We start from the raw sequence: 12,585 nt of genomic DNA, 5'->3' as shown, positions 1-12,585 counted from the left end.
TTTTACTGATAAGAACCAGTGTGGCTTTTTCTATTCTAAATGCGTATTTTGTAAATATTTATCTTTATTCTATTTTTTATTCCATTGCACTAAAATTAACTTTAAACAACAGCTCTTTTAAGTTTAAGCTAGGTTTACTTTAACAGTTTTGTTTTAATTTTTGTTTTGTTTGATTTAAAGAAAATTATTACATAAGTGACAGTACAGTTTAATTTTTTTTAGGTCAGGCAATTGCGTGGAAAGTTACCCCCCCCCCCCTTTTAATGCTTGACACTCAAGTCTAAACAGGGTTTTCTCCAGGTGCTCTGGTTTCTCCCTCTGTCCAAAAACAAAAATCCCCCAAATTCTAAATCCTCCAATTCTTAAAAGTAAAATTACAAAGCAATAAAACAATAATAACAATTAAAAAAAAATTCCCCCTCCTTGAATTGCCACCTTATCGCGGTGGAGGGGTTTGCGTGCCCAAGAAAATCCCCATTTGATAGCCCCAGCCTGGGCCTATTGATGCTAAGGGATGGGCCAGACTAAGAGCAATTCACACAAAGAAAGAACAATGACTTGAAACATTATCAAGGTTGAGGTTTGTTCTGTCTAAAGCAGGGCTGCTAGTTCCTGCTCCTCCAGATCTCCCACCCTGCCTGTTTTCCAGCTCTCCCTGCATTCCTTCCTGGTGGTTACCTGGACCAGGTGTGTTCATTCCATCAGAATGTGGAGACATCTGATTGAGTCAATCAGCAGCTAGCAGGACTTGGAGATCTGGAAAACAGTCAGGGTGGTAGATCTCCAACACCAGGAACTAGCAGCCCTGAGTTACCAAAGCCTTAATCTAAATGAAACAAAGCCCCACTGAGCCTCAGTCACAGCTGTCCTCACAGGTGGAAACAGGCTGTCTGTAAGGAAAAATGGCAAAATCTGTCAAATCAGTCCCGGCCTGAAACTGAAAACAGAACCCAAAGTAAAAATACTTTCAAAGCAAATGGTCAGGAATGACATTTTTCACCTGTGTCGTTGTTGTTTCACTCTGAGATTTTCTAAAGAAATGGGCCAGAATTAGAGCAGTTCCATCACTTAACATGCAGAAGAAGAAGTAAAACTCTCTGCTGTGTGTTTCTGAAATACATACGTACTTAGGCCCAGAAGTACGGTGGCTGAGAGCTGCAAGACACGTTTACATTTAAAATACGACAAATCCCAGTACAAATGAACAAAAACTGAAACACAACAGCAAAAGCTGTCACACAGGTTTTAACGGAAAGGGACGTAATATAAAATTAATTGTGTTTGATTTCTTTTTACCTTTGTTTATTAATGCTTTTTTATGTGGACATTTTAAACACATGAAACAGTCCAACAGCATTTTTTATTGTATGACTACAGTCAAAATTGTTAATAGAACACTGTTTATAAAGGTAAAGTTTTCACATCACTTCCAGTATTAAGGAAATTCCCTTTCCATTAAGCTTCCAAAACGCGACGACAGAAGAAAAAGTGAACAAAAGCGAGCAGTTGCTATCGGAAAGGGAATTCCTTTCAAACCAGAAGTGACGCAAAAACTTTACCTTGATAAACTGTTTTATAAAAAAGATTTTTTAATGTAGTAATACAATAAAAAGATGCTTTTGGACCGTTTCATGTATTTATAATGTCCACATAAAGAAAAGAGTAATAAATAACTTTAAAAAATCAAACACAATTGGTTTTATATTACGTCCCTTTCTGTTAGAAACCGTGTCTCCGCTTTCATTGTTGTGTTTCTGGATTTGTTCATTTGTACTGGGATTGGTTGTTGTATCTTAAATGTAAACCTCTCTGCCACTATACAATAAGTCACAACACAATAACTCAAAATACGATAACTCACAACACAACACTGGAGAGCACTGCGAAATGCTCACAAAGCGACCACGTAAGACGAATCCCAGAGCGGGAAATCAAGTAATTTATTAAATCAAAACCAAACGGGCTCAATGAACACTTCCTCTACAGCACCCCCAGAACCCCCCAGGATGTGGCGCTACGTCAGCTGGACAGGAAAGTGGCTGTACGTGTGCTGGGACCACATCCAGTACGACTGGTTAGGTAACATTTCCTTCCCGCTGTACTACAAAGTGAGTGAAGGAACCTTTGTAACCAAAGATTGTGTCACACAGAAACTACGTACAATCTGTGCATTTTCCACGTCTTTTGTGATACATGCGGGATATACGTAATTCATCAGTGTCTCTTGCATTCGTCGTTGTGCAAAGATGTCCGTCCATTACGCCCGACTGGTCTTTGCATCGAAATTTTTGCATAGTAGAGAATTATGCAGTTTATGTGTATTTTACGAAGTTCATATGCAAATATTACATAAATCTTATCCAATTGTGCATGATTTTTGGGAGATGCAAACACAAATGTGTGATTTTCCATGACCGTTCTACTTATGTCTAACAACCTTTTCACGCATGTACCACCAATGTATAACTCTTATATATCGTATACGGTGCCCATATCACATTACAATTATGTAATTGACGCACAAATCACTAATGAATTGCAGCTAAGAAGAGCAGTAATCATGCTCGGTTCATGTTCTTCGTTGTTCTTCTCTGGTTTTAACGTGGATTATACATCTTTGAAAATTTCCTGTCAAGACCACAACTTTTCACACTTTTTCCACTTATATTCACGTATGACTAAATTTTATCTGTGCAACATGTACTTAGTGTCTGCGTAACATGACCCTCAAACAAAAGTCTACGAACATGCTAGGTGAGTTTAAAATCCTCCTTCTCTGTTCACAGGTCATGTTCAGGGAAACAGGATACTATTACGGGAAGGTCTACATCACCGGTTGGCACTTTATGGCCTTCCCCATGCCTCAGGTTGGAGACTTTGAGTTGATGGTGCACGGCCGATACGAAGGAGGGGATGGCCCAATCAGGAAGATTCGGATTAAGGGTAAGGCCCAGCGTCAATGCAGCTCCTTAAAATACTTTGGATTCCAGTCCGATGTGAACTGCTCCTCCTTCTGCAGGTACAGCATCCACGCTGACGCCCGCTCTCAGCCTGGTGTCGATGGTGCTGCTGGCGCTGTGCACCGTGGGATTGGAAATGTAGCCCCGCCCAAAGTGGGAAGCAGAAACAGACATGAATCCTGTTGGATTGGCTCATCACGCATTTGGCCACTTATTAACCCCTCCCATATTATACCTCTGTAGTAAATTGTTCTAATGTAAGTATACACAGAAAATGGTTCATTTATAGACACATAGAGCTCTAAATGTATCGATTCTTGATTAACAGGATTTAAAGCCTTTTCTTCCCTAATAACACTCACTTCTAAAGTGGTAATTACTTAAAATGTTGTTAGAAGCTTTATGTTTTTTTAGTCAGACTCAAAAATTTGCTTTGTTTTGGCACTATTTTATGTCTCATACTGGAAAAAAGTTTCAGCTTTCATAGAAGATCCTGATATATGTGTGGGTGTGCATGTGTGTGTGCATAATTGAAGAGCAGTAATAGTAGTTAAGTAGTAGTAGCAGTAGTTCTCATGCTGATGCTGGGAAGACGCTAAGATAGTCGCTATCCCCCCAAGAGTTTCACCTCCACCTTTCTGTCAAACAGAGTTGGACACACACACTTCTGCAAACATGTTTATATCACCTACAGCTAGGTAATTCATAAAAGCAAATATGAGATAACTTACATACATTATTCCAACAGGAGGCGCCTGAGTAACCCTTGCGCTGTCCTAGGCATGTTAACATTGGGAGAGGGGTCATCTAGACCCCACAAGACAGTACACTAAGCCCTTTTTTTCTTCAATGATTTGTGATCTTCACTGGTGTCCATGGATTACATGAAATCCTCTTCACTTTTATCCGCCTTTATTATGGTAGGGACAACACGTCAATGTAAGGATCGGGTCATCTGGACCCCATAGGAAGACACAAGGGCTAAAGAATGGAACTGAGTCCTTGAGGAGAAATTGATCATTTTGTTTTGCCGCAACTCTATGACGCTAAGTCTTTCATCTATGGTAATAGAGCTGGGACAGAAAAAGCCTAGATCAAATTTGGCAAAATTTGCACCGCGTCAACGTGTCGCACCAAGCTTCTTCCAAGCTTGGTGATGAAGCTGTCGGGTACCGGGGTCCAGGGCGGTTAGGTTCACCTTCACTTCCGGGTTGGGGCTTTTATTTTGTTAGGTTCCGGTTCGGTGTTCTGTTGTGCTTCTGTGGACTTGACGTCTTCATCGCCAGCACCTGTTTTACTCACCAGTTGTCAATCACTGTTGTGTGTGTGTCGGGTGGCTTATCACATGTTTTTATTGAATATTTATGTGGGTTTCTGTGTTGCATGACTTTGTAGTGCATTCCTTGATTCTTTGCATGAACTCTTGCATGGACTGATTGGTGATGTATGACACCTGCTGATGAGCCGCACCTGAAGCACACAGGAGTCTATAAAGCGGAGAATGTTTGACTGAGCGGGGCGCGAGGGGAACCAGGAGAGGATCGCTGCGGCAGGTGCAGGCTTTGGACCGACAGCGGAGGAAGCCCCCCCCCCGAAGGAACGCTCACTGGGTGAAGCAGCTCGGGGTGAAGTGGTGTCAGAACGGGTCGCCCTACGAGTCAGTCAGATGATCGAGCGCTGGCTCGCAACAGAGGAGCAGCACCACCAGAGAGCGGCCAGGGACCAGCAGGAGAGCCGACTGGAGAAGAGAGGCGTGTGGTCGGATCGAGGGGGGCTGCAGAGGACAAACCCCAGAAGCCGTCCGAGGTGCTGAAAGACCACCTAGCTCCATTGGAGTTGCCGCCGTCTCTGGAGCCTCTCATCGCCCTAGTCATCAAGATCGACAATCGACTGCAGGATCGCCGACGGGGGCGCCGGTCGAACGCTTCCTTTTCCCGGGGACGTACTGACGACTACGAACCCGCCCTCTTCTCATCCTTCTTCGGTTGCTTCCACAGACTCTCCTGTAGTTCCGTTAGAGGAACCCATGCAGCTGGGTCGTGGTCGTTTATCCCCATCTGAGCGCTGACGACAGATAGCGGCGGGTGAGTGTCTTTACTGTGGTCAGCGGGGACATTTCTGTAAGCACTGCCCAAATGTCTCCGTTCGTCATTAAGAGTGGGCACACTGAGGAACGGAGGGCATGCGCCCACCTGTTCAAAATCCACCTCCTGTTTTCTGGAGGGTCATGTCATGTCTAGGAGTGGGGGGTTTCCTGTTCAGGCCTTATTGGACTCAGGGGCTGAACAGAACCTCATGGATGCCGAGCTAGCCAAACGGGTCAGACTAAAGACCAAGTTACTCCCCCGTTCTTGGCAGGTTATCTCCCTTAATGGAGAGGCTGTCGCCACTATTGACCAGATTACTGAGCCCGTCCACCTCATACTGTCTGGGAACCATCACGAGCATACTCGTTTTTTTTCTGTTTGACTCACCACATAATCCGGTGGTTCTGGGGTTTCCTTGGCTCCTGGCCCATAATCCAGTCATTGACTGGCCTAACAACCGTATAAACAGTTGGAGTAATCACTGTCACGAGGTCTGTTTACGCTCAGCTCGGCATCCAGGGGCTGATTCCGCTGACCCAGTAGGACAGCCGTCCTCACCCGACCTCTCCAAGGTGCCCTCTGAATACCACGATCTGGGAGAGGTGTTTTCGAAATCCCGGGCTCTCTCATTACCTCCTCACAGGCCTTATGACTGCTCCATAGAGTTGCAGCCCGGTGCTACACTCGCCAGGACTCATCTTTACAGTCTGTCTAAGCCTGAGAGGGAGGCCATGGAGCAGTATGTGACTGACTCTCTTCGGGCGGGCCTTATCAGACCCTCTTCGTCCCCAGTGGGAGCGGGGTTTTTCTTTGTAGGGAAGAAGGAAGGTTCTTTACGGCCATGCATTGATTTTCGTGGGTTAAACGCCATCACTATTAAGAACAGTATCCTCTTCCTCTCATGAACACTGCATTTGAGTCTTTGCAGGAGGCCCGGATCTTCACTAAATTGGACTTAAGGAATGCATACCACTTGGTGCGTATGAGGGAGGGTGACGAGTGGAAGACCGCCTTCAACACACATCTTGGACACTATGAGTATCTGGTGATGCCGTTTGGTTTGTCCAACGCTCCAGCTGTTTTCCAGGGCATGATTAATGATGTGTTACAGGATTACATCCATCATTTTGTGTTTGTGTACCTGGATGATATTCTCATCTTCTCCAGGACCCCCAGCGAACATAGGCGGCATGTTCGTCTGGTTCTCCAACGGCTCCTGGAGAATAAACTGTTTGTGAAGGCCGAGAAATGTGATTTCCACTCCTCTAGTGTATCGTTTCTGGGTTTTGTAATCACAGGTGGGGAGGTGCGACCTGATCCGGCTAAGGTCAGTGCGGTGGTGGATTGGCCCATCCCGGCCACTTGCAAACAGCTCCAACGGTTTTTGGGGTTTGCCAACTATCTACGCCGTTTCATCCGGAATTACAGCTCAGTCGCAGCCCCCCTTACGGGTCTGACCTCCACCTCCTCTCCTTTTCTTTGGACGGAGGCCGCTGAGGGCGCTTTTCGGGACCTTAAACGCCTTTTCACCACGGCGCCGGTCCTTGTCCAACCTGATCCCTCCGCCCAGTTCGTTGTGGAGGTTGACGCTTCGGACACTGGGGTTGGAGCTGTGTTGTCCCAGCGTAAGGGTGCGGACAGCAAGCTTCATCCTTGCGCCTTCTTTTCCCGCCGGCTTAATCCGGCGGAGACGAACTATGACGTGGGTGACAAGGAGCTTCTGGCCATCAAGTTGGCGTTGGAGGAGTGGAGGCACTGGTTGGAGGGGGCGGGTCAGCCTTTTGTGGTCTGGACTGATCATAAGAAACTTGTCCTATATCCGGACCGCAAAACGGCTTAACTCTAGACAGGCACGGTGGTCACTGTTTTTTGCTCGTTTTGATTTTGTGGCGTCTTACCGCCCTGGCTCCAAGAACGTCAAACCGGACGCTCTTTCTCTGCAACAGGAACCGGTGGCGGAGAGGCAGCAACCTAAGACTGTGATACCTGCCTCCTGTGTTCTGGGTGCCCTCTCCTGGCAGCTGGAGAGGGATATCAAAGCTGCCCAGACCCGGGAACCTGACCCTGGTAGTGGGCCACCTAACAGACTCTATGTACCCAGGGCCGTAAGGAGTCAGGCCCTTCAATGGGCTCACGCTACTCGCCTCACTTGTCACCCTGCTGTACACAGGACTGTCTCCTTCCTGCGTCACTGTTTCTGGTGGCCCAGCTTGGCGAAGGACGCCCGAGAGTTTGTATCGGCCTGCACGATCTGCGCCCAGAACAAGGTCAGCAATCGACCACCAGCAGGTCTGTTACACCCCTTACCTGTCCCGAGCCGCCCGTGGTCCCACATCGCCCTGGACTTTGTTACCGGTCTGCCATCCTCTTCTGGGAAGACTGCAATCATGACGATCGTGGACCGGTTTTCCAAGGCAGCCCACTTCGTGCCCCTGAGGAAGCTGCCTTCGGCCGTTGAGACCGCCAAACTCGTCATTGAACACGTGTTCCGGCTGCACGGCATTCCGGTGGATATCGTCTCTGACCGCGGCCCTCAGTTCATTTCACAATTATGGAAGACTTTCTGTGCAGCCTTTGGCCCCACGGTCAGTCTCTCTTCGGGGTTCCATCCACAGTCCAACGGGCAGGCCGAGAGGACCAATCAGGACCTTGAGGTGGCTCTCCGATGCGTCTGTTCCCGTAACCAGACCTCTTGGAGCACCCTGCTGCCGTGGGTTGAGTATGCCCACAACTCTATGACATCATCTGCTTCAGGTATGTCCCCCTTTGAGAGTTCCCTGGGCTACCAACCTCCATTGTTTCCGGAGCAGGAGAAGGAGGCGACGGTCCCGTCGGTTCAACACCTCTACCGCCGCTGCAGGCGCATCTGGAGGGAGGCAAGCGCTGCTCTCCTTCGCTCGTCCGCAGTTAACAAGAGACTGGCCGACCGGCATAGGTTACCTGCACCTACCGACACACCAGGTCAGTTGGTTCTCCTATCTACAGCTAACATCAAGCTGTGGACGGAGTCGAGGAAGCTGTCTCCCAAGTACATCGGGCCTTTCGAGGTGGAGAGGGTCATCAACCCTGTGGCGGTCCGACTGCGCCTTCCTCGTACTATGCGTGTTCATCCAGTCTTTCACGTCTCTCAGCTCAAACCACACGTTACGAGTCCTCTCCAGCCTTCTCCCTCCCAACCGCCACCGCCTCGTATCATCGACGGTCAGCCTGCATGGACCATCAGACGCATCATGGACGTCAGACGGCGGGGTCGGGGTCTGCAGTACCTGGTGGACTGGAAGGGGTACGGGCCCGAGGAGAGGTCCTGGGAGCCGACATCAAGGATGCTGGACAAGGACATGCTCCGGGAGTTCCACCGCCGCCATCCTGACAAGCCCGGTGGTGCGCCCAGAGGCGCCTCTTCAGGGAGGGGTACTGTCGGGTACCGGGGTCCAGGGCGGTTAGGTTCACCTTCACTTCCGGGTTGGGGCTTTTATTTTGTTAGGTTCCGGTTCGGTGTTCTGTTGTGCTTCTGTGGACTTGACGTCTTCATCGCCAGCACCTGTTTTACTCACCTGTTGTCAATCACTGTTGTGTGTGTATATATACCTTGTGTTCCTCCTCACTTATCACCGGATCGTTCTCTTATGACTGTTACTAGTTTACGAGTCTCAGAGCCTTCCTCAGGATTAAAATCCTTGTGTTTCTCAACTTCTGTCGTCCTGCATCTTGTGTCCACATCTTCGTTCCTTGACAGAAGCGCTGCAGCCCTTGTGGTTGCGTTTGATTCCGTGACCGCCCACTGAAAGCCCGGCGAGGGATGAAGCGATGCGGATGATCAAGCATCAGACTAGCTGCTGTGTTTTGGACTGTCTGAAGTGGGGGTGTGTATGGGCAACAGTCAGGTGATACGAGTGGAAAACAAGTGTCAGAAGCTGAAGGACGCCCATAAATAATTAAATAAATATCGTCCTGACAGCACTTCAAATCTATGCAAATATCGCCAAATGAAATATGGTTGGAATTGATTTTTTTCCTACACCTCTAGTCTGAAGTTGCTGAGAAATCTGCCTGTGAAGCACTAAAGGTTGAGGAGGATGATAACCACAGCCTGCGCTTGGAGGCGGGAGGCACACTGACTCAGATATGCAGCCTCAGATTTTCCCATGATGCAACAGGCGAGAGCCACAAGCATAACGGTAATGGAAAATAGTTCTTGGATCTGCGCTTAGTAGCTTTTTCATAGATTAGATTAGATTTGTTTATTAATCCCACGAATGGGAAATTTCCTTGTCACAGTAGCATGGAGTTTGGCACAAGTATGTACAGAACAGTAATGACAAGTTAGACAGACACACATTTGAAAGAATATATACAAAAGTAAGAGTGTTCTAGTTAATAATAATAATAGTTAATAAAAAAAAGGATCAAGATATGATGAATTTATTTAAAAATCAATCGGACACCAAACAAAACTTTTAAAATACCTGACAGGCTTAACTAAAACGATCAACTACTGAAATGATGGCTCAATTTACAAACATAAAAAATGAAGAAATAAATCTTTCCATTTAAAAACTCTGAAACATTTCTGGGATGAATTAAAAATGTTATAAATGATAAACGTTTTCATAAACATTTTTAGATTATTAGAGTTTTTATCAGTACTTTATAACGACATATATTTGACAGCAAAATACTACAACAGAACCTAAACTAGTAGTACCTTGTCGTTTCTTACTTGTCTTAGTAAGCAAGTTTGGGATTTGGGAATGTTTTAAACATTTAAAAAATTGGCGTATTTCTGAATAAACATTCAACATTGAAATCTTCATAGCAAAAACAAAACACTTTTTTGTGAAAACATGAAATGTGCTGTCAGCCACAGCCCTAAATTGTATTGCATATTTACATGTTTGCATGAAAGTTTTAAAGCCTAAGCATAGACAAAATATCAACTTTATTTATAATATAATAACTTACCAAATATTTTGAATAAAGTAACAAGAGTATAAAAAAACCTTCTTCAGCCTAATTTATAAAATACAAAAGACCGAAAAATACATACTGTAAATTCCAGACTATAAGCTGCTACTTTTGTCATGCGCTTACAGCCATGCAGCTTATTCAGAGACGCGGCTAATTTGTGGATTTATTTGGAGGTCGCCTTGATCGTACTTTTGATCTCGGAGCTGGGGTGGAATTCGTAGTCCAACTCCAATCAGCAAGCCAATTATTTATCACAACTCTAAGCAGCCGAACAGCATGGACCTGACTTCAGGTCTTAGACACTTCAGTCATGGTTCAACAAAAAGAAACACGCATGCCCAGCCGCATCCCATAATCCTTTGGTGCCATTAGACCCAACGTGCACGTGATCGCCACTACAATATGATGCAGCTTTCAAGTTAAAAGCAGCGTGAAAAAATCCACCATCACCAACGGGTTTGGAAAAGCCGGTCAGCTGCGTGACGGAGAGAACAGCGCATGCTCCGGAGTGAATTTACCTCAGTCATAGTGACACTAACCCATCTATTAGCAGCTCCTTAATATACGAGATGATCTTTTAAACCTGCTTTTATTATTGTATGGTTATTATGAAGCGCCTGTTCGCTCATTTTATTTTTAATCTGTGTGGTCAGTGCTCTTTAGAGGCAGAATGAAGCCAGAAGAACGGTTAGGTGAAGGCTAACAGGCGCTAACAACAATTAGCCTGGATGAACGTGAATCGATGCGGGAAAAGCTGCAATCTGCAGCTTGGCTGCACGTCAACATGTGGTAATAACATCAGCCTTTATTTGTCGGGACACGACTGGAAACACAAATCCACGTGATTGTTTGAACTGTTTTTTAGGACTGAGCGACATTCTGCTTTGAAAAGCTCACACCGCCCCACAGCCGCCGTGTGAGCTGGAGACATGTTCTCCTGCTGCTCGTTCACATAGAGCTGCGGGACAGATGGCAGTCTGAAGGCTCCCACACGTAACAATGCATCCTCTCTCGCCCTTCATCCACAAAACGTACAGTATTGAGTCCGATTGCTCTGCACAGACATGATTCGCTCCGTCCACCAGCAGCCGCGCGCAGCAACCGGGCGCCGCGCAGAGGCGTGCATATCGCACTGAGGCGCGCGCTTTTCAGTCGCCGCTGCTTTATTTTACTGGTGTGTTTTTTTAACCAGCCCTGTTACTACCATAATGCTGCCGCGATACAAGCGGAAGGAGAGCAGCTCTCCCGTTCGCCCCTCCCACCACCGCTGCTCCTTGCTCATTCTTTAAACACTGACAACAGTGTGGTGACCCAGGGAATAGCCCCGCCTTAAGCCCCTAATACTCATGGGAAATGGGGAATCGCGGATGTAAATTTCCTCATCATAACTGAGGGATGTAATGTTGATTATATGGTTACTGTTTGTAATTTTATGTATGATACCTCAATTGTCAATAAGTAAAACAAAACTAAACACACAAAAAAAAAACATTACTGAGGAACTTGTGAACAGGAGTGACGTGCATGCTGTTTGTCAAATGTGGGTGTCTTCAAATACATGAGCTGATGCTATGCTGACTCCTCCCACAGTGAGGTTCAAAGCGTCATTCAGTCTTGGAGTCAGGACAGGCTTTGACAGTCTGGCCGCATTGCTTATTGCATGCGGCTTGTACACTGATGTGTCTTATGTAAGTTTGAAGCCAGCTCAACACATGTAAATGAGTGGATGCTGCTTGTAATCGTGAGCACTCTATAACCCGGAATTTACGGTAGATTTTTTTTCTTCAGGATGAAATCTATTTTTATTATTGTTGACAGAACTTTCCCTTTTTAAAAATCTCTGGCATCAGACTTAAATGCATAAATAAAAGGTTGCATTTAATATTTTTCAAAATTCTTCATTATTTTATTCATTTTTTCAATTGAATGAACCTCAAACGTTTTCATTATTGACAATAAAAATTTCCAATGTTCTCAAAAAATGTAGCAGCATACTCTAGACTATTGGTCATTGAGGCTTCATAGAGTCACAATTGGTTCAAAAAAGTGATAAAAAGTAATTTTTTCATTGAGACGTCTACATTTTTTAAAAACGTATTTAACGTTTTTTTGTTTTTTTTACTAAACTCTCAAAACAAACAGCTCATTTTAGGTTAACCCCCCACTTTTCTGTGCATCCAATGTATTTATCAGCTCATCACATAAAATGTATTGACAAAAACACGAATAATACACAATCAAATGAGCATATATGTAACTTTATCTGTTGAGGCCTTGATAAATGAATGTAGGTACGTCTGTGTTTCAGTCAGTAGATGGCAGTCCTGTCTCTAGTTTTAACCGTTGTTTTTTCCCCCCAGCCCCCTATATTCCAACCCTCTTGTGAAAGCAGTTCTTTTCTGCGAGAACCGACACACCCATCTCCTCCACGTGATAAAAATGTCTCACTTGAATCGTCCTAAAACCCTTTTTTTTCAACACCAGCACGACCGCTGAGCTTTTAGAAATGTGCAGCAGCTCATTCAGTTTGCTTGAAGTCCAGCAGCATCTAATATCTGCTGCTGCTTTTA

This window comes from Oryzias latipes, chromosome 23, assembly GCF_053564925.1.
Source record: "Oryzias latipes strain Hd-rR chromosome 23, Olatipes_Hd-rR_3.1".
In the NCBI taxonomy this organism is placed as follows: Eukaryota; Metazoa; Chordata; class Actinopteri; order Beloniformes; family Adrianichthyidae; genus Oryzias; species Oryzias latipes.
Note: the sequence above shows the minus strand (reverse complement) of the source record.